We start from the raw sequence: 26,156 nt of genomic DNA, 5'->3' as shown, positions 1-26,156 counted from the left end.
GCAGCTGAACTCCAGAGAATCTCTGCACAGCTGCTGCTTCAAGAAAGAATTAATTATTTATTATATGTGTCACCAAATGAGACATCTGGTTAAGAGAGTGGTGTAGACAGGTTCACCTCAAAAAGACCTTTACTGACCCTATTGTATAACTGTGTGATGCTTCTTTTTCTCCAATAAAAAGTATTAGTTGAAGGTGAAACATCAGGTAAAACATATGTGTTACAGCAAATGGTGTCACCCTTGAGTCATTACCACAGTGGCTTGGTGAGGCTTTATGGCATGACAGCATTTATTGCGTGATGGTAATTCAACTTAATAATGAAACCAGTTTCATTGGGCAATGTATTTGCCCTGGTCATTCACCGTTTGTTGTTTTAAACTTCTATGTATGGGGGAAACCAAATATAAAAGCTGTGGATGTTTCTATCAGAGGTGGAGAACCTAAACTATTCTCTTTATGGTCTATGACAATTCAAAAATTGGGGACAGTGATGTTACTTACCCTCTCTTTGTGTATTTGTAAAAATTTGAAGGAGGATAATGAGAGCTTTGTATTTTGCTAGCTCACCTGACAGAAGTGATCTCTTTTTCTATGGGTTACAGGATCTTTTTGGGGGGTGGGGTACATAGAGCTTTTCTAATGCAGAGGTAATACATGGTTTCCCTGTCAAAGCCCACTTTATAAATTAGTAGTTGTTGTTTGGAGCATTGTTGAGGATTTCCACACTTGAGGTTCAGCATTAAAGAGTGTAACAATCAGTATTGATGTTCTTTATGGCTCTGGGAATGGGGAGTGGCCGTGCAAATGCCAGGTATTTGATGACCTGACTTGATCTTTTCTGTCCTTTTGTTTCTCAGATGAGGAAACTGAAGTTTGTTGAATGATTAACTTAGCTTGTAATGAGCAGTGAGGTAGGTTTAAAGCTGTTCATTTAAAACCAGTTCTCTGAAACAGGAAGAGTTTTCCCTCTATAAATAATGTTTGAAACAGTGGATAGTTGAGTATTCAGTTGAGTCCACAAAATAATTTTTAAAATATTTACTTATACTCTCCATTACTGCCCAGTGTACTTATATGTGTGGTTGTCGACCTTCCCCTATCCTAAATATCTCTATTTACAAATGGAGTATGACAACAGCATTTGTCATACTGTTGTAATTATCTGCCCCAATTTGAAAACAGCCTTCATCACTGAGTAGCCATATGCGAATTAGCAAGTGGTTAAAATCTCCATGTTTCAGTTTTCTCACCGCTAAAATAAGATGGTATTATTATTAACCTCCAAGAATTTGTTGTAAGAACTAAATGATTAAGCATGTAAAACACTTTAAAAAAAGAGCCTCTCATTTAAGAGTCTACCACTTAAAAAGAGACAAGTGAACCCTTTTGAAGGTGCAAACCCTTTTGAACAGCATTCTAAGCAGCAAATATCTGCTACCAACTTGTCAAATATTAGCTGTTGTTGTTATGGTCAGTTTTACTCACTAGTCTATTTCTGGTTTGTCATAGTATGCATGCACTTAGAACAGTGTCTGCACTCAATTGATTACTTTCAGGACTAGTTAAACGAGGAGGAAGCAGAAGATTTTATCTATTTATTTATTTTTATGTGGTGTTAAGGATCGAACCCGGTGCCTCACACATGCTAGGCAAGCACTCTACCACATCTCCAGCTCCCATCATCTTTTTTTTTTTTTTTAAACACAATACCTTTATTTATTTATTTATTTTATGTGGTGCTGAGGATCGAACTCGGTGCCTTGCGCATGCTAGGCGAGCACTCTACCACTGAGCCATAACTCCAGCCCCCCCACACCATTTTTTTTTTTTTAAATGTTAACTTTTCCTTTTTTGTTACCGGTCCACATTAATGTGTTTTACCTAATGCTTGTGGACAAAATCATGCACTAACTGTGAATCTTTTAATTTTCCTTCAGAGGAGGTATTATTATTTTTATTTTACAGACATGGAAATTGAAGTTCAGAATAGTTAATAAGTACCTTTCTTAAAGTCACGAAGTAATCTACAGAGCTGAGATTTAATGGGGAAAACCAATCTTATTCCTTAGCTCATCCTGTTTCCACCGTCATTAATGAAAGTTTCAATGTCATGACATCTGTGTTCTGGTAGCAGCTTAGTACTTCAGGAACTTCCCATTCAGTGTATTTAGCACGTGTACTTCTGTGTGTTCTGTAGTTTTTAAGCTTTCTATAAATTTTAGCCATAGGCTGTATTCTTATCCTTTATGCAATAACATTGTGTATCTACCAGTTTGAAGTTTTTCTGAGTCTTTGTTTATAAGTTTTTTAAACTACTCAGGTTTCTTTCTTTGAGCATGATTTTCATCCTCAACTCTGTCTGCTGCCATATCAGAGTAACTTCTCTTGGTTACTGTTCTCTGTGTATTAGAGAACAGAAGAGGAAAAACTGATGAACTCCATAAGGATACCAACATTACTTTTTAAAAGCTCATTAAAACATCTAAAGTGACCTCAAGGTACCTTTAAAGCCTTCTTTGAAAAGCTTTGTTTACTAGTAGCCTTCTATATTAGGGAAAGAGAGAGAGAGGTGGAGGGGGAGAGAACCAACAAGATGTACAGAGAAAGAGATAGATGAAAGGGAATTTATGTGGGGAACTGGTTCAAGAGATTATGGAGGCTGACCAGTCTCTATTTACAAATGAAGATCCAAAGTTCAGTCCAATCTAGAAACCTCAGGACCAGCGAAGCCAACAGTCAGTTTAAGGATAAAGGCCCAAGAGCCCTGAGAGCTGCTGGTGCAAGGCCCACTGGCCAAGAGCAAGAGAACCTGGAGTTCCGACATCCAAGGCAGGAGAAAATGGGTGTTGTGGCTCTGCCAGAGGTAGCAAGAATTTGCTTTTCCTCCATCTTTTTGTTCCATGTGGGTTCCCAGATTATTGGATGGTGCCCACCCATAGGCAGGGTAGGATTTCCTCATCCAGTCCACTAACTCACATACCTTTCTCTTCTGGAAATACCCTCACAGACACACCCAGAAATAGTGCTTTACTAACTCTCTAGATAGCCCTAGTACAGTACAATTTGACACCTAGAATTAATAATGATACCTTCTGTTCAAGAGACCTGGTGATGGAGTGGACTCAACTGCTGCTTTTTCTCTATGAATTGAGACTTTGAACATGTTTCATTACCTCCTTAAACCTCAGCATCTTCTCTTGTAAAAAGGGAATGATGTATACTCACAGGTTATTGTAAACATCACATGAACTAAGATATATAATGTGTTTAGTATAGTACCTGTCATGTAAAGTGCTATCTGTAGTGTTAGCTGTTGTTGATGGAAGGTTCTAGGCTTTGAAGAGTAGTCCAGGGATATAGTCTGTGCTAGGTAAGAGTGATCTGCAGAAGATGTGTCTTATATGGAGTAAGGGAAAATGATAAGACCAAAGTATAAGTCTCTTCAGATTTTAGTCCCAGATTTGTTAGAACTAAATCCATCACTGAGTGTTTAACTATAGAATACTTAATTTTGTATGACTCCATTTTCTAATACTGTAACCAAGAACCTGAGGCTGGATACTTTATAAAATAAAGTGGTTTATTTATCTCATAATTTTGGAAGCTGAAATTTCAATACCAGGCAGCACTTAGAGTCAGCCTCTGGAGAGGGCCTCAAGGTAGATGATATCACAATGATGATAGTACCTGCATAAGTGATTATTTGATGAGACAGGAAACCTGAGATTCAGGGGACAGACTTATTCTTTTAGAACAGCTCAATTTCTTGAGAACAACCAACTCATTTCATTAGAGCATTAATCCTCTAAGGGCGGTATCCCCAGTGACCTAATTACTTTTCAGTGAACTCCACCTTTTAAAGGTACACCACTTCTCAGAACCATCACACTAGGGATCAAATTTCCAATACATGAACTTCTGTGGGACACACTCAAACCATGACCAAATAGCTGACTTGATTCAGAAGTCCTTGGAATAAAGGTGTATGCTCTACCTGGGTTCAGCAAAGTCCCACCACCATCTGCCACTTTGCAGGTGTTGATATTATTATTATTATTATTATTATTATTAGAAAGAAAGAAAGAAAGAAAGAAAGAAAGAAAGAAAAAGAAAGAAAAGCAAACAAAAAAGGCTCTCTCTTTTTGGAGTTTATATTCCAACTGTGAGACAAATATGTAAACAAATGACTGATACAACATGATAAATGCTTTAAGATACATACAAAATGCCCTTGAGCATCAGGTGAGTTGGAAGGAAGCCTCTGGAGAGGGCCTCATGGTAGATGATATCACAATGATGATATCACTTTGGGTATTTAACTGAAAGAAGCTGAGTTTTAAACTTTTCTTATGGTATTTATCTGCAAGATTTACAACTTAGGTGAATAGGAGTTACAAGCAGAAACCTTGGTGATTATATAAACACTACTTGCTGAAATGCTCAGAAGGCCTTATTAACCATGAGAGTGGATATGTTTCTGAATGACAGTTTACATCCTCAGGAAGTGTTGGCATTTGAGAAGCAAGTCTAATATTGGCAAGCATAAAAATAATGCTAACTACCAGAGCAATGATTGGATGTTGACAATGAGAGCATTTAATATTATGTACTAAACATTACCAGGAACAATGTTGGGAAATATGTATTTATATATATATATATATATATATATATATATATATATATATATAAACATTTATATATGTAATATATATAACTATAATTTATATAAAGGATTAAAACATGAAATTTACTGTGTACATAATTATCCACATTTAAGTATTTAGAACATTGGATGTAAGCAGTTATTTTCATTATTTTGCAGATGAGGAAGAAAAAATTTTCTTGAAATAATATTAAGTAATAAGTGGTAGAGTCAAAATTGAACTTCAAACCTTTGTTCTTTTTGCCCTTTTATGCTGTATTCAATTTTCTCACTTAGCAGGCTTCATAATATAATAAATTATAAATGACGTTTTCCAAACTTGAGGAATATAAGGTATAATTTACCATTTAACTCATCATAATGTGTTTTTGATGTTAGTAGCAATGAATAAAATACTTTGTAAGTTAAAAACAACCCTAAAGTCTAGCAATTTGCTAATAGTTTTAAACAGCCAGTACTTTTCAAACAAATTGCTGTTTTCACTGTACTGGCATTATTTAATAAAGAGATCTGCTATTACTTAAAAAATATAACATTTTAGGTAAGCTACTGAGAAAAGTAATCGAGTTGAAACTTTGGTTAGTATTATTATTTAGTTAAAATATTTTTTTTCTTATGGGAACATGCTGTTGTATTTTAAATTGTTCTTTAAAAACATTTCTATTATAATACTTGAGGTACCATTTTTTTGTTGTATCATATTTCTTAGTTTTTAAAAAAATTTATTATGTGGAAAATTTTACATATATAAAGTAAACAGAAACAGGTGTGGTGGTGTACTCATGTAATCCCAGAAGCTCAGAAGGCTGAGGCAGGAAGACCATAAATTCAAAACCAGCCTCAACAACTTAGTGAGGCTCTAAGCAACTTAGTGAGACCCTATCTCTAAATAAAAAATAAAAAGGGCTGGAGATGTGGCTCAGTGGTTGAGCAGCTTGGGTTCAATTCTTAGTATGTATGTATGAATGAATAAGTCAGTAAATAAATAAGTCAGAAAAAAACAATATAACAAATCTTTATGTAGCCATATCTAGCTTCAACAGATGTTAATTCTTGACTAAATTTTTTTCATCATATTTCCCTATTTTCTTTCCTTTCTTGTGAAGCCAAGCAAATCTCAGACATACTATTTCCTTATAATATATCAGTATGTTATTCTAAAAGATAAAAAATATTTTTAAAAGACTTAATTTCATTGTTATACCCCAAACTAAAAGTTAATAATTCCTTAATATTATTGAACATTTAGTGAATGTTCAGTTTGCCAGTAGTTTCATAAAAGTCCTCTTTTCACATTTTGTTTGAATCAAGGTCCAGAAAATACTCTTTATGATTCCTTAATATGTTTTTTAATGACTCTTAACATATAAGTATTCCTCTTTAGTCAGCTTTTCACATATTTACAGTTACAACTTAGAGGAGGAAAGATTCATTTTGGCCCCTGGTTTCAGAGGATTTCATTCCTGGTAGGCTGGCCTCGTGGAAGACACACACATCATGGTGGAAGAGTATTGAAGAGGAAAGCTTCTCAGCTCAGGGCAGCTGGACAGATATAGTCCCTAAGGCCAGACCCCCAGGAGGCTGCATCCTTCAAACATGCTCTGTATGCCCACAGTGACCACCCTGTAGGCCAAAGTATTAATCTATCAAATGAATTAATCCACTGATAATACTACAATTCTCAAGATCAAATCATTTCCTGAAAGCCCCACCTCTGACCCTTGTGGCATTTGAAGGCTGTGTTTTCAACATCTGAGCTTTGGGGGCATTCCACATCCAAACTGTAACACCTTTATATTCTTGAGGTTTATTTATTGAAGAAACTGGTTTGGCCTGTGGAATTTCCTACAGCAAGGTCATGCTGATCACCTCTGTAGTAATTTAACATGTCCTTCTGTCCTGTGTTTTGTGTGTGTGTGTGTGTGTGTGTGTGTGTGTGTGTGTGTGTGTTTGAAACAAAGTTAGAAAGATGTAGAGGTGTAACCAAATTTGGGTACATCTTCTTCCTTTTTCTTTCTTCCCTCTCCCTGCCCCTTTCTTCCTCTTCTTTGTTTTGTTTCATTCTTCGCTTCCCTTCTCCTTACTTCCTGCCACAGGGTGGTATTTCTTCTTCACAGAGGAGACATACAATATGTAGTTGTTTTTCTTTGTTTGATGCTAGTTGTTAAGCCTAGATACCTTCATTCATTAGGATTGAAAACTATGATATATTGTTAATTTTATCTTTGGTTATTTTCTGAAATATTTTCCTGAAAACCTACTTTCTTTTAATGTTTGTTTACAAAATTGTGTGGTTTGCAAAAAAGAAAATTGGGTGTCCTTGATTCTTTTGCAGATTCTGAGTTTCTTATTCTTCTTCTTCTTATTATTATTAATGTATGGGTGGAATGCATTACAAATTCTTATTACACATCTAGAGTACAATTTTTTATATCTCTGGTTGTATACAAAGTATATTCACAAAAATTTGTGTTTTCATACACATTCTTTGGATAAAAATGACCATCACATTCCATCATCATTTCTTTCTTTTTTTTGTTCTTAAAACTGCCTTTTTATTGGAAATATAATATCAAAAATACATAGCAGAGATAGTGGTGCAGATGAAACACTACTAATAATCATTATTACTGTTATTAATATTAAGACTAGCACTAAAACTTGTTTCTACTACTACCACATCAAATGTTTATATAATAATTACTACACATCAACAATTTTACAGAAGTTAACTCAAGGCTCTGAATAAAAAATCAGAAAGCATTAGTTTATATAGCTTATATCTTGAGTTGGTACTGTATTAAATCCTAGTAAGGAAGTTATTTGAAATAATTTGAGAAAAATCTTTCTTGTCAGTAAAATATCAGAAGTTTTTGTACAATTAAATGAAATGTCCATTATCATTTCTAACCCCTTGCCCTCTCCCTTTCCCTCCAACCCCTCTGCCCTATCTAGAGTTAAATTCTGAGTTTTTAATGGCAGGAGACATTGGAAAATTTTTTTCATAAAATTATATTTATGAAAAATATTTGTAGAATATGGAGGAATTTTTTTATGGGGCCAAATCCTAAACATGAGTGAAATTTGAAAATAATTGGTTTTGAAGGAATAAGAAACATTTTAAATAATAGCTTAAAAATTATGTGATGTGCTTTGAGAAATACTATAAAGACAATGACATCATTAATTATTTGGTTAATCCTTAGGAACAAGGACTAACTTCAAGTAAGTTAAGAATGTGAACTCTGGAGCCAAACTTCCTATTTTTTGTTTTGATTTTTCACTTACCATTGCCACTTTGGACAAGTTACTTAATATCTGTGTGCCTTAATTTTCTTACCTGTTATTATTATTTATTTATTTATATATGACAGGTATTAATGGAGGGTATTAATCAGGGTATTAATGGAGCCTGATTTCCAAGGTTGTTGGGATGGAGTGAGTTCATACATCAGGTACCTAGAGCAGAATCCAGCATAGTAAGCTCTCTGTGTTTGTTGACAGGGAAGCGGGTACCTCTGATGTTTATTTTCATCCATGTTACAGAGCTTTGCCTTTGTTATACATGTTATTGCCTCTGTTTCATATGTTCCTGCCTCCTTTAAAATTTTTTTAAAATATATATTTTTAGTGGACCTTTATTTTATTTTTAGATGGACCTTTATTTTATTCAGTTATTTATATGTGGTGCTGAGATTCAAACCCAGTGCCTCAGACATGCCAGGCAAACACTGTACCACTGAGCCATAACCCCAATCATATTTTGTATTTTATTTAGAGACAGGGTCTCACTGAGTTGCTTAGCACCTCACCATTGCTGAAGTTGGCTTTGAACTCAAGTTCCTCCTGCCTCAGCCTCCTGAGCCATTTTTCCAGCCTTCTTCATGTCACATTTTGTAACTCCACTGAATTAAAGTGTCTAGGCATTGTGTATCAGTAGCTTGTAATGTAATGAGAGAGGCAACCAAACATCTAATGTCTCTCACTGATTCCTCTGTTATAGAACAAAATGACATTAACATTTATTTTTGTATATTGTAGTGTTTTCTGTTAAGTTGCAGACTTTTGGAGGGAAGAGACTTACTTTATACTATCATGTTTAATACTTTCTTGATATTAGTTGAGGGACCTAAGCCCTTAAAATTTTAGCTCCATTAACTACACTTAATATGTCATTTTTCAGATTACCTGGTAATATACTATTCAAATTACAAGTAAGTGAATTTCCTAGAGCTATCAGTAAAGTACATTCCTTTACACATGAGGATTTAATTTATTTTTTAACTATTTAGAGTGATAATTTCTTCTTTTTAGGGGGGATGCTGGTGGTGTTGATAGTACTGGACATCAAACCCAGGGCCTCTTGCATATTAACCAAATACTCTATCATTCAGCTACCACCCCATCCCGGATGATAGGCATCAAGCCTTTCCCAGAATCTTAAAACAAAATATAGCTTTCTCATTACGTATGCGGTTTTCTGGGTTGTGATGTTTCTGGGTTGTGATGTTTCTGAGTTGTGTACTCATGGAGACTGTTGACCTATGCTTGGTTGTATGGTTTCCTATCACGTGTTCTCAGGATGCCTTCTGAAGTTTTTCTTTGCATCTTAGGCTTTATTTTTTTCATGTAGTTATGACCTACTACTTTCTTTTTTCTCTCTGATAACACTAGTTTCTAAATTTCTCTCCTCCCTCCCCGCTTCCTCCCTCCTCCCTCCTCTCCTTCTCCCCTACCCTCTCTCCCTCTCTCTCTCACTCCCCCCTCTCTTTGGGGTGCTTAACCATTGAGCCCATCCCCAGCATTTTTATATTATATTTAGAGACAGGGTTTTGCAAAGTTGCTTAGCCTCACTAAGTTGCTGAGGTTGGCTTTGAACTTGCAGAGTCCTCTTACCTCAGCCTTCTGAGTGGCTGGGATTATAGGTGTGCGCTACCACACAGGCCTGAACTTCAAATTTAGTGTACTTAACTTTCTATGGATTGATTTGATTATTAACACATCAGAACTTTTATACATTAAAGAATATATAAACTATAAACTAAAATTGGGGGTATTTTCTGTGAGCACAGTGAAGATGTTTAACACATAAACTATGTGACACTTACCTGGCTATATCACTTTTAAATTTACTTTATGACATTGCTAAAGTTTTTATATATGTGTGACCTTTAGGCAGGTGAGATTTTATTAGCATCTACAGAAGAATGAAATACTCATCCTTATTATTTTCATACTGTCAACTGTAAAGAATTGGGATTCAATTCTAGATCTCCCCAGTCCAAAGTCCATTTTCATTGCTGCTAGACTTGAAAAAGAAGCTAGCACTGTTAATTATACATTTCTTTAAAATGTTATGATATCAGTTTTGGTTTAAAACTCAGGTTCTTTGTCCTTGTTCTATTATTGACATTTTCTTCTATCCTAGCTTTTAAAAATTATCCTAATTATGGATTCTTTAAATACCCGATGGTCAACATGTACCTGATAACATTACAAATAACATAGATGTATGCAGTATTTAATAACATATACATTTAAAAGGCTGTATGACTTAAATAACCTGGTTACTATGTTTATTTGAAGTCTTGGATTTGAGAATATTTAAAGCTATGTATAAGAAGAGTGAATACATCTGTTTTTCTTACAGTTGTTAAGATGCAAAATAAAGCGCATGGCTTCAAATGCTACTTAAGCTCCTAGAATCTATTTGTTCAGTACTTCTCAGGGTTTCTGCAAGAATTAAATTAGATGCCATTACCATATTATTATTTCATTTTCATGATTTTTTTTTTCTTCTTGCCCTTTTCCATCTATATCATTTTGAATCTAGGGAAAAAGTATAAGTATAGGAGAATGAAATATATATTATGCAAAAGCAATTGTTACTTTCATATTTGTCTCAAAATGAGTATTTTACTTTTATTGTTTATTTTGATGTGCAGGCCACCTACAATACGACCTTCATTGGATTGAAGTAGAAACATAAGAAGGGAAACATTTTCATTTTAAGGTGAGTCCATTTGTAGAAAAATTAGTATATATTTAAAGTAGTCTCTTGTTTCTTGGAAAACTTTTTATTTGCATGTGCTTGGGAAATACTACAGTTATCCACAAAATACTGTTCACAGGAGTGCAGGTGAGAGCATGGGGTGAGTTGAGAACTGCCTTTTCCATGCTGGCCTTACTGCAGATGTGCTTTGGTTGTCTTGGCCCTAATTCCTTGACATCTTTGTTAGTGAGTCTGTTTTTAAAATGAGAATGAAAAGGCTGTTTGTTCTGCTTGCCTTCCAGGTTACGTATTATGAGAATAAATTGAAATCACCAATATGAAAGTATTTTATAAAGAAAACATAAGTTAGCTATATTAGTATTATGAACTGTCATAGTAAATTAAATAGAAATTAGCACTTACATGCAAAAAGTCTTTATAAACATGAAAATTTTGCAGGTTATTATAGTCTAGTTCCGTTGGGACAGGGCTGTCTTAGGTGTTGTTTCTTAATAAAGTGGTAAATACAAAGAAGAAGAAGATGATGAGGAAGAGGGAGAAGCAGCAGCAGAAGAAAAAATCCAAATCATTTATGTAATTTTGAAAGCATTGTTACTTTTAGAATTACATATTATTTACTAGAAAATATTTGAAGAGAAATTTAATCTATGGATTTTTAAAAATGATCTGTTAAAAACCTGCTTGCATAATTTTCAGTGCTTTTTCATTCTTAACTGTGGAAAAAAAGACTGTTTCTGATTTTTCCCTTCTCTAGTGTTTGAGCCATTCATCTGGACACCTTAATGTATTCGGAATGAAGCTTAGTAAAACGGAAAGGATGCTGGGCATGGCAGTACATGCCTATAATCCTAGTGATTTAGAAGGTTGAGTTGGGAGGATTTCAAGTCAGAACCTTGGCAATTTAGTAAGACCTTGTCACAAAGTAAGAAATAAAAAGGTTTGGTGATGTAGCTTAGTGGTAGAGTACCCTTGGGTTCAATTCCTAGTACAAACCAATCAACCTAAGAAACAAACAACATCAAAAACAAAAACAAAAGCAACAAACAAAGCAAAAACAAAAACCATGAAATGGGTGTTGGGTATTTCTTCTATCTTCATCAATATTTTTGTTTGTTTGGTTTTCTTTTGAACTTCCTTTGTTTTTGTTATCGTATTCGTCTTCTATCCACCCACTAAGCCAATCTGTTTAGGCTGAGGTTTTTTTCATGTATTCTAAGGTGCCAGGATACTATTTAGTGAAAGGGATTCACCCATTGGACCCTATTATCCAATATATAAAAACTGTAGGAGGATGGAATATAATGGGTTAGTGTATTTTTCTCCAGTATCTGTGTTTTGGGAGTAAATACTGGTTAGCTGCTAGTGAAATTATCATTATGTACTATGCTATTTGGTTATCTTCAATTCTATATGGAAGTCATTACTTTGTAGCTAGATGGTTTGGTTATTTTTTTTTCTAATATTGCAGCTCCTATTTCTGTTTTTTAATCTGGAAGAGAATGTTACATTTTTCTTATATAGTTTACTTAGTGTTATTCTTAGTTGCCGGGGGTGGGGAGGTGGGTGGCGAGGTTGTGTTCAGACCTGTTAACAGTGACTGACAACATGTACTTTAATCTTTAGAACCAGATCAACTGTTTTCATTTTGTGGCCACTTGGATTTCTAAATTGTTGCTTGGCTGCTTCATCTGATAACTTTTGTGTTCTTATATTGTTGCAAATTAGATACCTTGGTACCTTTAAGAAATGTTTTTTGGAAGTAATTTTTTTTTGACTTCCTGAAAAAGCAACTCATCAACCCAGAAAGACAGTTCTAGGGGACATTCACCATTATTTTTATTATTTATTTATTTAGTTAAATTTAGGTAGTATAGTAAGTAGGAGAAATGTTTGATTTTATAGTATTCATCATCTAATACTTGTGAAATTTTAGTCATGCACCTTTTTGAGCCTCCATCTTCATAGTTGTAGGATGGCATAGTGTTACTTATATATAAAATTGTTAGGCTTGAATGAAAAAGCAAGAGAAGTGCATCCTACAGAACCCAGTTCAAGTGCCCAGGGGATTATGTCATTGCTGAGCTCCCTCCCTCCTCATTATCATCATCCCCCTGATTATGTGGGAAGGCCCTGAAGGGCGCTCTGTACAGATGGCCTGGATCAGAATGGATTCTGGTATTGATAAAGATCTCTTGTTACAGTAGATCAGCTCGAGAAGTTGTAGGTCTTTATAGGTTCTATGATACTTCATTCATATTCATTAAGATGAGAAAGTCCAGGCCTAGAGATGAGTCAGTTCATCTGACTGAGATTACTATGGACTTAGGAAATGGGATAATTGGTTACTAATGAGCTGCATTTTGGGGAATAGTGTTAAAATATTATGAAATATATACAATTTAATTTTAGATTTACCTCCTGTCAGGAGCTGACAGTTATATTTAAACCATTTACCTTTGGGAAAAAAAAGAGTAATTATCAAGTTAAAAGACAAAAATCTGTTCTTTCAGTTTGTGTTTCCTCTTTATTGGCAAGATAAAATTTTCCACCTTAAAATCAGATTTTAAAAACCAGACATATTGGGCTGAGGATGTTTCATGGTGGAACATTTTTCTTAGCATGTGTGATGCCTTGAGTTCAAACTCCAGCAACTCTAAAAAGCAAAACTAAAACAAAAAATTCATACATATATAGTAATTAATTATCCACCTTCCTTTTGCTTACACACACACACACACACACACACACACACACTAATCTTCTTTCATTTCAGAGTATGAGTGTACAAGCCCTAGGGTTAGATAACAGTACACAGAATAGCTTTTGCAGCCAATTTGAGGGATAATTGAAATTCCCAATGCTTACATGAAAATTAAAAGAAATCTTTTAATGAAAGAATACTGAAAAATATACTTTATCCATTCAGAAAATGTGTTACTCTTTGAATCTTTAGTATGGAATTCATGGGAAGTGAAAAATGCCCATATCACTTAAGAACAGCATACTACAGGGACACAGCCACATCAATGTTTATAGCAGCACAATAGCTAAACTGTGGAACCAACCTAGATGCCCTTCAATAGATAAAGGGATTTAAAAAAATGTGGCATATATACACAATGGAATATTACTCAGCAATAAAAGAGAATAAAATCATGGCATTTGCAGGTAAATGGATGGAGTTAGAGAAGATAATGCTAAGTGAAATTAGCCAATCCCAAAAAACCAAATGCTGAATGTTTTCTTTGATATAAGGAGGCTGTTTCATAATGGGGTTGGGAGGGAGAGCATGGCAGGAATAGATGAACTCTAAATAGGGCAGAGGGGTGGGAGGGGAATGGAGTGGGTGTGGGGTTAGAAATGATGGTGGAATGTGATGATCATTATTATCCAAAGTACATGTATGAAGACATGAATTGGTGTGAATATACTTTGCATACAACCAGAGATGAAAAATTGCGCTCTAGATGTGTAATAAGAATTGTAAAGCATTCCGCTGTCATATATAAATAAAAATTTTAAAAAAAGTAAAGAAAAATCCCCATATTAGTGAAATGTTTTTAATGATGGAAAACTGAAAGTTTCACATCCTGAATTTAACTCTTCCAAATTCTTTGAAAAGAAAATAGTTATTTCAATTTACAAGGGTTCTGTTTTGGGGGTTTGGTTTATAAACACAGCTAAAAAAATCTGTGAAATAGTTTTCTGGAACATTTTGATTATTCTAGCCAAGATAGGTTAGTTTCCATGTCACATAAGGACAAGCCTTCACGTTCCTGTAATATATTTTGTTGATTTTATTTTTTGTCTGAGATTCATTTCTGAAATGACTAAATGGAATATTTTAAGTGTCATAAGGAAGGATATTATTACTCAGTTCATTTTTTAAAGCAACATTCAATACCTAATAGATCTTTTGGTCTGTTGGAGATTTTCTTATTATATATAGATAAAGGAGGTCATGCAGTTTGTCTCCATTGTTTTAGGTATAGGGGAGGGGATAAAGCGGGGTATAAAGGATAAGGGAAACTGTATTATAGCTTGAATACATGGTTAATATGGGGAATATATTATGGAACTAACAAGAAATGAAGTATTAATGAGTAGCAGCCAGGAACCAGAGGGTGCTGATGTAAAGGTGTGTCTGATTGCCAAGTCTGTAATTCTCTTTAGTGACACAGGAAGCTAATATAGAGAAGGAAGAGTTGTAATATGCTAGAGCATAGGTAAGGTTCTTGCCTTCGAAGTATTCATAGTTTTGTTTACAAATTAGAATAGCATTATCGAATTTAAAGCCCTTCAATTTTAAGCTGCTCCAAGCTAAGAGTCGTCTAATTTCAGTGTAACTTGTTGAATTTTTATTTTTCAAATTGTCTTAAAGTACCTAGCATCGTGCTTGTAATATATTCTGAAATACAGGTTAAATTAAACTGGTAGAATGGAATCAAGTGCCAAAAGAAAAAAAGTGTTGCTTTTATTTTCCTCATAGGGTGAAGAGCAGAAATTTTAGAGTTACCAAGATCTGAATTTGAAAGTTAAGTTAGGCGACCTCAGGCAAGTGCTCAGCTTTCTGAGCTTTTATTTCCTCAGTTTATTTATCTCATAAGGTTGTGAAATGGATAAATGACAATGTGTATGCATTATGAAAGTATTAAATGATAACTATTGTTAGTATGATTAACAATAGAAAACAACAGCCGAGATGACCAGAAAATCTTTAATTATCTCATGAATACACCACAATATTAAAGACGGGCTTTTACTTTAAAAATCTATCCTATGTTAGCTTATACATTCTTTTGTATTCAGAGTAAAGCCACAAAGCATAAACACTGGATGGAATGTAAACAGCAAAATAAAAATAACAGTGCTGGCTGGGGAGTGTGTTCCACAATTTGCTGTTGCTTTGTGAATAACACCCTGTAAGACTCTTTTGTAGTGAGAAGCAGATTGCACTTCAATGCATCAGGACCCAGTATGGATAAAGGGCACTGCTGTAGTTTCTTTAAGCTTCCTCTCTTGAATTGTTATGAGTTTGGCATAGGACACTGTGTAAATTATACATATGCATCCCCCACCCCCCACTCACCCCCTGGTTTCAAAGTGTTATCTGTGAATTTGCCTGTATCTGTTTTGAGAGTTAATACCATGGTGATGAATAATAGTCTGCTTAGTTTAGGATTGGAGTGATTCTTCTGCCTCTAGTCACCTGTGTTTTCTTATTATCAGTTGACCATACTTTGGGCATCAGGTAAATTTCCATCCCTGAAAAGCAAATAGGTAGTATACAAACCTAGGGAATTTACTGGAATTAGCTACATCAATGCTTTTAATTTGTTGATTTTTTTCCTTTCAGTGTTAACTAACAGGAGCTTAGTCATTTCACATGGCTTTAAACCTTTCTATTGCAATCAGAGCTGTTAGGGAATTACTATCCTATGCTACAGTTATAAATTTGTCATTATTTGTTAAAGAATTATGGGAGAGGCAGAAGCAAACTGACAAAAGCATCTTTATAAAGGAAATTAGACTTATCCATTCTTTATTTTAATGAGTCAGTACTTGAAATATTTTGCTTAATTGTATTTACATAAACTGTAAGAATGGTGAGTTTCCTTAAAGTTAAATCTGCTAATATCTACAAACATTAAAAGAAATGTTAAAGTGTTTCATTTGGGTTTAAAATTTAACACAAGAAAGAGCAAAGATGAACACAAGTAAAACTAAGAGTTTGCAGGAATAAAGTTGAGTTACTGACAGGGGTATGTAGATTCTTGTTGCCAGATGTTGAAACTGGATGTAGTGAGTGACCTACCATGTAGTCATTGCTCCTAAAGCAAATCTAGCTGAGTACAATTCCTAGATCTTCAGGTAGATACAAGTCTGCTTGACAGTGAATTAGAACCCTAGGTGCCACAGGCATTGTGAGAAACTTAAATAGTAAAACTACAGTACTTTGTGTGTAACTTATATTTTTTATATAAAATTAATAAGATTTCTTAGTAGAATGATGATTTAAGAGAACAAATTGTACACCCTGAAAAAAGTACTGCTGACTGAATTTCAATCATTCTTGTTTAACTGTAGCAATCAAATCTTAATTAGCCACACACAACAGAATTTGGTCCAGATCTTTGAAAGTGGTTTTCCAGTTTTAGGATGAATTAAGGAGATTTCCCTGCCCCCCTCTTCTTTGCATCTTTGGTAAAACTGGAGCCATCATTTCTGCTTCTAGGATGACTGTATGATTTCAGTTATATGTAATAGTACACAGCACAGAGTGGGCTGTTATTAAATATTTCTTCATTTTTTTTTCTTCAGGAGGTGAAGAAGGTGGGTATAATAACTAATTACCAATTCACATTAAATTAAAGAAAAGATAAAAAGATCATCACTTCAAAATTTGCCTCTTCACGCTATCGTATTTTGAGGAATGCCTACTAAATTTTGCTTGTATCTCTGGGAAGAAATCATTCTGTTTGTGTGCATGTTATATTTTCATTTGGTGCTGTTACCATGTAGACTCCTCGCCCCTCCCTTTTGACCAATTTTATTAACTCAACTTTTGTCCGAGTTCTTGTACTTGAACTTTGGCACATATTTGAACTCCACTGAGTCATTGCTACCTATTCCAGGGATTTGGTTTTTAGATTTTCTTCCTTGACAACTACGGGGACTGCATTTTGTGTCCACAGAGGATCCTCCGTACCCTCCCCAGATCCCATCACCTAGTCATTCTGGACAGTTGTCCCACTGGTTTATTGCTGTCTTCCTGCTTCATTCCTCAACCCACCCTTCATATGAAATAAGCTCCCAATCCTTCTTGCTTTATCAGCCTTTTAGTTTCTATTGTGAAATAATCCTCCGTTATCAGCCCTCCACAAAGCCTTTTTGACCTACTGCCACAGAAGTGACATTTTGCTTCCTGAAACCTCCTGTGTATTCAGTTTTTATGACTGGCTGCTCACTGGCCTTCATATTAACATCTTTTGATTTTTCATTTACTCTTAAATATGATTTTATTAGATTTATGCTTTGTTCACTGTTTATGATGTTCAGAATATCTGTGCTGCTTTCATGATTTTAGTATGTGCATTTCAATCTGAATTTATAGTACAGATTATCCTTTTAGTGAAGATTCTATATCTTATTTGTAAAGCAATCAACCTGCTGATATGAGACAAATTTTAACAAATGATTAAGACACACATACAGCATATAGATAATAAGTATTTATTTATTGACAGAGCTTGTGAATTTGAAAAATTCCCCTTTTCCCCTTAATCATTTATTTTTCCTCATGCATCTCTCTTTTGTTTGGTGGTGAATCAGGGCTGTTGTAATAAAATCTTTACAGGTCTGATGTCCAGAGTGGCACTGTAAGTGAATGAATCACCCACTGTATGACTAAGAGTCATTGCCTGACCTTCTTTTGTAACCTTTGATAAGGTAACAAAAGTATGAGAATTAAGAATAATGTAAGTCAGTATGCTGTATACACTACAAAATGTGTGCACACACAGTTTTCCTTGATAAATGTGAGAGTGGTTTCAGACAATGCAAAGTTCATCGTTTGTGTATTTCAGTATAAAGTATAAAGTAATTCACTGCTAAAATTCCTGACAGTCTCCATAAGTGAGTAGAAGTTGGTTTAGATATCTGTTGACTTTTTGTAACTTATTGGCATGGATCCGTGGACTAAAGGTATCCTAATGGAATACATGATAATATTTTCTTAAAGTTAATATAAAAAAAACCAGTGTTTCTGAACAGAATACCTGGGAGTGAATGATCCTCCAAGGATGTTGAATTTTATTTCATTGTCAAATTAATCAAGATGACAGAAAGTGAACTGAAGACTCATTTTAATGCGTTGTGTGCTATTTTAAACTTTTGAGGAAAAGTTTGAAGATTGATAGGTTTTTAAAAATAAAACATATCTATACTTGCAGATATTGAGATGTCTGTAAACATACCTCTTACAAAATGGATTATTGTCAGGAGAATTTGTGGGGGAGTTATGAATATGTATGTCTTTTTAAAAGACTCATGTAAAAAAACTGCCAAAAATCCACACACAGTATCTGTTTAATAAATACTTATACTACAGCAGTCAGCAACCAAATTTTAAAATAGAAATGTAACCAATTTAAATTAATTTATATAATATTATTTAAGATACAGAAAATTTAATATCAGTTTATTCATATTCTGAAACACTTATTCTTTATGAATTGAGGGGTTTTTGTTTTTATTTTTTATCTAAGTCTTTAAAAATTATTTTTTAGTTGTTGATGGACCTTTATTTTATTCATTTATTTATATGCAGTGCTGAGAATCAAACCCACTGCCTCACACATGTGAGGCAAGTGTTCTGCCCCTGAGCCCCAGCCCCAGCCCCTGATCTAAGTCTAATATTTACCTAACTAAGGAGATTTTTTGGGTGGATAGAATTCGAAACATACCATTTACATAACGTATACTGTTTATCTTGGTAGTCTGAGATGAAGAGTGAATATTGACATCAAACCATGTAATTTCATAGACCTTAGATTGACTTACTGTCTCATTAGTGATATTTTTATATTGTCTTAAGAAGCCATAGAACTTTTTACTTAAGCCAGAAGACCAGAATACTCTAAGTTAATGAGAAATAAAGACATTAACAGGCGTCCTTATAGAAATAAAGTATTGCTTTAGTATAGGATATTTTAAAACTTAATTCTGGGGCTGGGATTGTGCCTCAGTGGTAGAGTGCTTGCCTAGCATGTGCGAGGCACTGGGTTTGATCCTCGGCATCACACTAAAAATAAATAAAAAAAATAAAGGTATTGTGTCCAACTACAACTAAAAAAATATATTAAAAAGCCCCCAAAACTTAATTCTGTATTTGCAGTAAAAATTAAGGTGTAACCTCTTTGGGATTGGAGTGATAGCATTAACTTAATGTGCAAAACTTCATTTCCTTATACATAAAATGACCTTAATTGGGAGTTGATCAAAAAGGAAATTTTGTTTTGTATTTAACATAGTTAGAATAATCTGAGGAGATATATAGAAAAGATGGACCACTTAAACTGAATTTTTTAAAAGGTAAATAGATGTAATTTTAAATTTGGGTGTCTGATCTTGTTACTGAGTTTACAGAAGGATCTATCTATGTTTTTAAAAAATGTAGATGTAGAATAAGTTTATATTATATTTTTTAAGGTGAAACTTAACACTAAATACATAAATCCAAGATGTGTGTTTATTTTGGTCTAGAGGGAAAAAATTTATGCCTTGGACATATATAATGAAAAATCCATGCAGATAACTGATAGAATGTTTCCTGTAGATCCAACAGAAAAAGCAAAGGTGAAAAAAAGTTGGAAAGAAAGCATTGAAACAATTAGGGAAAATGGTTTTAAAGAGAGATTAACAATCACAAATAAACCAAGAAATGTATACTTTCCTCACCCAGATTGGAAAAATATTTCAAATATTCTTTTTAGTTGTAGATGGACACGAAATCTTTATTTATTTATGTTTCTGTGGTACTAAGATTCGAACCTAGTGCCTCACACATGCAAGGTAAGTGATCTACCACTGAGCTACAATCCCAGTCCCTGGAAAAGATTTTTAAAAGAAGTGATATCTAATGTTTGGGTCAGAGCGTAAGATAACAGAAATAAATCTCATAAACTATGAGTGAAAATATGCTATGGTCTGAATATGACTACTCAAAAATGATAAGTTGGAATCTAGTCACCAATGTGATAGTATAAAGAGGTGGGGACTTTAAGAGGGGATTAAATAGGATTTGTACTCTTAAAAAGAAGTTAAAGAGAGCTATTCATCTCTTTGGCTGTGAATGATACAGCTAGAGGACTCCATCCATCATTGAAGCAGAGAGCCCTTATCAGGCACCAAATCTGCCAGTGCTTCCATACTGTGGGTAAAAAGTTTCTGTTGCTTATAAATTATTTTTGTTATAGCAGCCCAAATGGACTAAGACAGTGCAAGTTGGTATAACATCTTTGGAGGGCAATTTTGACTGTGTAGAAATAATTTTAGAGATGGACATATTCTTTCACATAGCATTTCCTTCTCTAGAATTCCATTCTAAGAAAACAAGCTTATGTATAAAGATTTTGGTGCAAGGATGATAGTTACAGATTTTCGTGACAAAGAAATATACACTTTTTAAAAGTAACCTTTTAAATTAATACTAAGAAGACTTTAATGAGAAATCATTCAATTCATGAATTTGAATTCATTTGAATTCATCATAGCAGTAAAAATTTGCTTTTTTAAATTTTGGGGAAAATCCTTTTATATTGATGCATATACAAATACAGCCCTCTCCCATTATTATGCATAAAAGGAAAGTTCCAAAAGTGGAAAACCAGTAGGCTAGTGTTTGAAGCATCATGCCTCAGACTAGAGAGACTGTTTTGGGTTTGTAGACGAAATTTTATGTTCATTGGTTCACAGAGCTGGCTGCTTCCAAGTAATTACTTTTTGTTGAGCACTGCAAACTTTGTTTTTTTCTGTTGAGTTTTATATAATTTTCAAAAATATTGGCTTGTTTCTATCTAGAAAAACAGTTTGGAGAAAACTGTTTTTTTGTCTGTCTAGAAAAACTACTGGAGTTAAAAATTCATTTGGTTTTGTTAGTTAAAAATAATACCTGTTTGGTTTGTGGTGGGTTTAAATTGTGAGTGTTGGGAATAACAGACTGCTGTCTGATTGCAGATATGTAGTTGGGTAAGTTTTGCAAGGGAAGAATATGAGTTCTGCTCTGGCATATGAGTTGTATCATTTTCTTGCATTCTTCTCACTCTGAGTGAATATTGGTTCCCTTTACCTGCTGGAGCCAGCCATTGTGCCCAGTGCTGGGGATATTGTGGTAAATAACAAAGGCTAGTCCTTGCCCTCAAAAAGCACATGTCCTACTGGAAAACACAGGCCAAAACCAAGTAATGTACAGAATCACCAATTGCATTAAGTAATGGGAAGAAAATGAGAGTATCTTCCTATAGAGAATAATGCAGTGGGGTGGGTTAGGTAGGGGGATGGATAAGTATGCATCCTTCTCTGAGCAAGTGATAAGCTGAAGCTTAGAGGATGAGAAGTACTAAGAGATGGATAGATTTACTTCTAGGCAAAGAGAGCATCTTGCCCAAGGAGGCCTAGGCTGGGCAAAGTAGGTGAGGGGGCAATGGAAAGACCCAAATTTGGGAAGTGTGACAGGCATCTGATTCCAATCTATCTATCTATTTTATTTATTTCTTTCTCTTTCTGCATTCAGACAGGATGGAAAGGTTCTAACTAAGTAAATGATATGATCAGATTTGCTTTAAGGAGTGGCCAATTTTAGGAGCATTATGAATATGACTGTTGGTCACAATTTCCAGAATGTGACTGCCAATGTACAACTTTTACAATATGATCTGGTTATGTCATAGTATGACCAATATGTTCTCTGTCACCCTGGAGTAATGAAGCATTATAATTTATGTTACCTCATTTGAACCTACGCCTCTCCTAGCAAGGAGAAAATATTTGAATTATTCAGAGGAGGAAACTCTGAGGAGTTGTTATGTTTTGAAATCTGCTGCTTGTTTTGTACAGTTACTCAGGCACGGCTGTGCCCTTTAGGTGCATTATTCCAATCAGTCACTGTGAAAAAGACACTATTTCCATTTCACAGACCCAGAGTTAGTGAGATAATGTGGCCAAAGTCATATAGCTATAAAAGACAGAGTTGGGATTTGATCTGTTTTGTGTCCGAGTCCAAGTTCTTACACCTGCTTTTTGCCTATTTTTATCATCTTTTTAAAGGCATGTAATACTAAAATTGTTAGCCATGGGAAATAGTAAGGTTTAGATTTCAAATCCATGGCTTCTTTGACAATAACATGTGGCCTTTTGATATGTTTGTTTTCTGTAGCTCCATGTCAGGAATAGGAGGGAATTAGGTACTGCAGTCTGAATTAGCATTACAAATCTCAAATCTGCAAACTAAACCCAGATTGGGAATTGGGTTGGAGAATCAACATTTTATCAACTGAAGATAAACTTGAAAGTAACCTTTAGTATTTTACCCAACCAGGATAAACCTTCACTATGGTAAAAATTTTCAGCCAAAGGCAATAATTGAATTTTTCTGCCTTGGTAGACTATGGTCCAGTGATATTAACAGAAGTTAAAGCACTTTTAAAATGGTGTGTCTCCTGGCAGCTTAGTATCAGCACCTCAATGGCATCAGCCTCAGGATGTGTTTGAAGTGATGCTGTGGTGTTTTCTTTTATGTAACTCCTCTTCTGTGTGCCACTGACAGGGCTTGTCTGATTTAAGCCCCCTCTGTTGTCCCTATTTATTGGTAACATACAAGCTTCAAGGATCATTTGATGTGCAAATTTAATTGCAGGTTTTATTTTCAAAGGATGACATAGGCTATATCATGCTAGCAAAGATTTATACAGCTTTTTCTAAACGGCTCTTCAGAAAGCTGGCATTTCATTCTGTTTATTGTAATGCTTCCTGATTTAATTTTTCCAAGGTTGCTTGCTTGTTATTAGCTAGTGATACCTTACAATGTTTTGAGATTCAGAATTCAAGTTGGGCACTTCACCTGATATTTTGCTTAGATGATATCTTATCAGCAGGTACAGTTCTCTTTTTCTATTTGCTGGTTGGCCTCTCCCTTTATTCTTCTCTCACTTCCTGTACAGTACTATAGCTCATGATTATGGATAGGAGAGGGTAAGCCTCATTATCTAGCCAATGTGATAACTTCCTGACTGTGTTACAGAGTTGAGGTAAAAATACTCTAGGAAGAATTGGTACTTCTGTATGAAATGCCATTTGCTTGCCAAATGGCACTTGAGAACTCCAGTGCACTCATGATTTTAATAAGCTGAAATAGTTCCATCATCATCATTATTATTGTTGTTCTTATTATTTGTATTTATATTTAGAGCTTAACTTTTTGTGGAAAGGACAGATTTAGAGGATGACATTAAAAGTTTCAAAATGCTACCTGATAAGGAACATTCTGTAAGTTCTTTTGATATGCATTCTCTATCATTTGGACCAGGTGAAATGAGGAAATTTTAAGTGACATCTTAATGATGGGAAATATTGGCACTACCTTCCTCTCAGAAATTCTTTGTATATATTGTGTTTCAGTACATGCTATTTAAATGGGATTTTTAAAAAGCAGAAATGGGAGATTCTGCAAAAAGTGTTATTTGATCATTTGTCAAGAGAATTTACAGATATCCTCATAGCATCTCATTCATCTCTAGGTTTTCTGAATATTGGGTTATTTCAGTTTTCTGAAATTTATCATTGTAGGTTGAAAAGACTAAAACTGCTACTTACTGTGTTTTAGCCAAAATCTAATTTAGCAAATATTTCTCCTTTTAAATTTGTATTAGGAAAATGTTCTAGCAAATTATATCTGAATGAGGCCTTACAAACTGGTCTCATTTTATAGTGAACAAGTGAAAGGTAAGAGGTTACCTTACTTATGAATGTTACAGAGCTCCTAAGTGGCATATATGGTACATAAACCTAAACCTGTGGTTTTTCTAGTGCTGAGGGCTTTATGTTTTATACCTTGTCTTTGGTTATAGGGATGAATGGGCATGAGAAATCACTTTTCCCCCTTTGGTTTTCACTCCCCCCCCCAAAAAAAAAAATTTGTTGAAATTTTTAATTGACATTGCCAAATAAGATCTTGATTTATTGGAACTGTACAGTGATTTTTAGATTAAAGATATTTAAATCCTTAATCAGATAATTTTTATATGGTGTTGCCTTTAGTTTATTTCTAAATTTAGCAAGTTTAAGGTAAAATTGTCATTTTGTTCACTTACATACTCTGTTACATGATTTTGTAGTTCGTCCTTTTCAAATCAGTATTTCACTAACTTAAAAAAGACTCATGCCATCTGTATACTTGAAGATTTAATCATGATTTCATTCTTCTAAATAACTGATGGGAAGAAGGAATTATATTGGTGCTGCTGTTTGTATCTAGTTACCTAACCAAGTGTTTATTTATATATACTTTTCTGTTTTCTACCTTTAATCTAGGTTTTATGACCAAACAATAACTCCAAACCCATAGTGAGCCATTTAGTCTTTTTTCTTTGTATGAATAAATTGGTTTTTCCTCTCACTTACATACTATGCATGTTTGTCCTTTTACCTGTGGTATGTTAGTAGTTAGATATGATTCTCTCCAAATGTAAATTACATTTCCTATACCTTCTTCAGATATATTGTTAAAGAATTTAAATGGTCATTCTACCAATAAGAATTTAGATATCTTGTTTATAATTGAAATTTGAGGATGTATTTTAGACTTTTACCTAGCAAAAATCTCTTTTAGATTATCTCATTATTAATACATTAGTTTCTTACTCTCTTCAAGAAAGTAAAAGAAATGTTGATTTTGGGAAGACAAAGCATATTGTCTTAGGAGAGGAAGGAATGAAGGACAGATGATGAGCTGGGGCTAACCTGTACAGGAACTGTACTTCCAAGATGAAAGGGGTTGTGACATTGTTGATCCATTCTGCTTGATTCTTCTAACACTGTATGTAAGTGACCCTTTATCATTTCAAGATGTGATGATCTTAGTTCACAGGTTATTGCTATTGCCTATCTTGTCTGCCTCTATGTGTGCTTACAAGGTATGGGATGTTGGACAAGGTTACCAGTAAAGAGGTATATATGCAATTTCCAGCATCCTGAAAAGGCTATGGAAAAATGCATAGTAACCAATTTTGTCATATTTCAATATATGATATTTTATCTGATCCCTTCTGGTAAACTGCCTTATGCTAAGGGAATAAGCCAATACCCAAGGATCTGCATCCTTGTTTAGGTCCATGGGTAATGGCTTATTCCCTTAGGTCATAGCATCCTAAGTGCACATATGCATAGATATAGATGATTTCATTTTTTTGTTTTATACTGGACAATGATTTGTCATACACCATCCTATATTGGATTAGCCTTTCTTAAAACTTTATTAGCACCTTTACCAATGATTCAGAAGCAAAAAGTATATCAAAATATTGTTACTTTATTAGCACTATTAACTTATTACTGGAAAACTCTTTCTGAGTGATAATGTTTTTCTTGGGGAGGAGCCGGGGAGTGGGGGAGGGCGGCGGGGAACTTGTGGGTTTATGAGAAATTATCTTAAGAATGACAGGGGTTAGAATTGGAACACCCTCTCAGATCTCTTTTAGATCTCAACTACAGGAATACCTTGAAATGTTAGCTTGGAATTTTATGATTGTATTGTTACTTTTGATTATATTATTCATTTTAAAGTCTCTCCTTTATGCTACATTTAATATTGATCTTCACACTGAAGAGATTGTGCTTTCTACTGTTCTCCCTATTGGTTTCAAGAAATCAGTATTCCTTTATTCTCATTCTCTTGAGTATCTGAACTCTGCCGTTTTTTC

At 34.3% G+C, this 26,156-nt stretch overlaps 1 protein-coding gene across 10 annotated transcripts in view; it reads left to right on the top strand.

Annotated features, from left to right (window-relative positions):
• Positions 1-26,156, top strand: part of EPS8 (EGFR pathway substrate 8, signaling adaptor) — a 246,132-nt gene that overhangs the window by 121,047 nt on the left and 98,929 nt on the right. For 5 of the 10 annotated variants that reach the window (XM_081309605.1, XM_081309611.1, XM_081309609.1 and 2 more), the window contains one exon: positions 10,613-10,680. The exons of 1 other annotated variant lie outside the window; for it this stretch is intronic. The gene's annotated coding sequence lies outside the window, so the exon portion shown is untranslated. Of the gene's footprint in view, positions 1-10,612; positions 10,681-15,169; positions 15,235-26,156 lie in introns of all 10 variants that reach the window. 4 more of the 10 variants (XM_081309610.1, XM_081309607.1, XM_081309606.1 and 1 more) reach the window with 1 other exon arrangement.

Source organism: Spermophilus citellus (genome assembly GCF_964194105.1).
Source record: "Spermophilus citellus genome assembly, chromosome: 10".
NCBI classification, from domain to species: Eukaryota; Metazoa; Chordata; class Mammalia; order Rodentia; family Sciuridae; genus Spermophilus; species Spermophilus citellus.
This window is presented reverse-complemented; position numbering and strand designations above follow the sequence as displayed.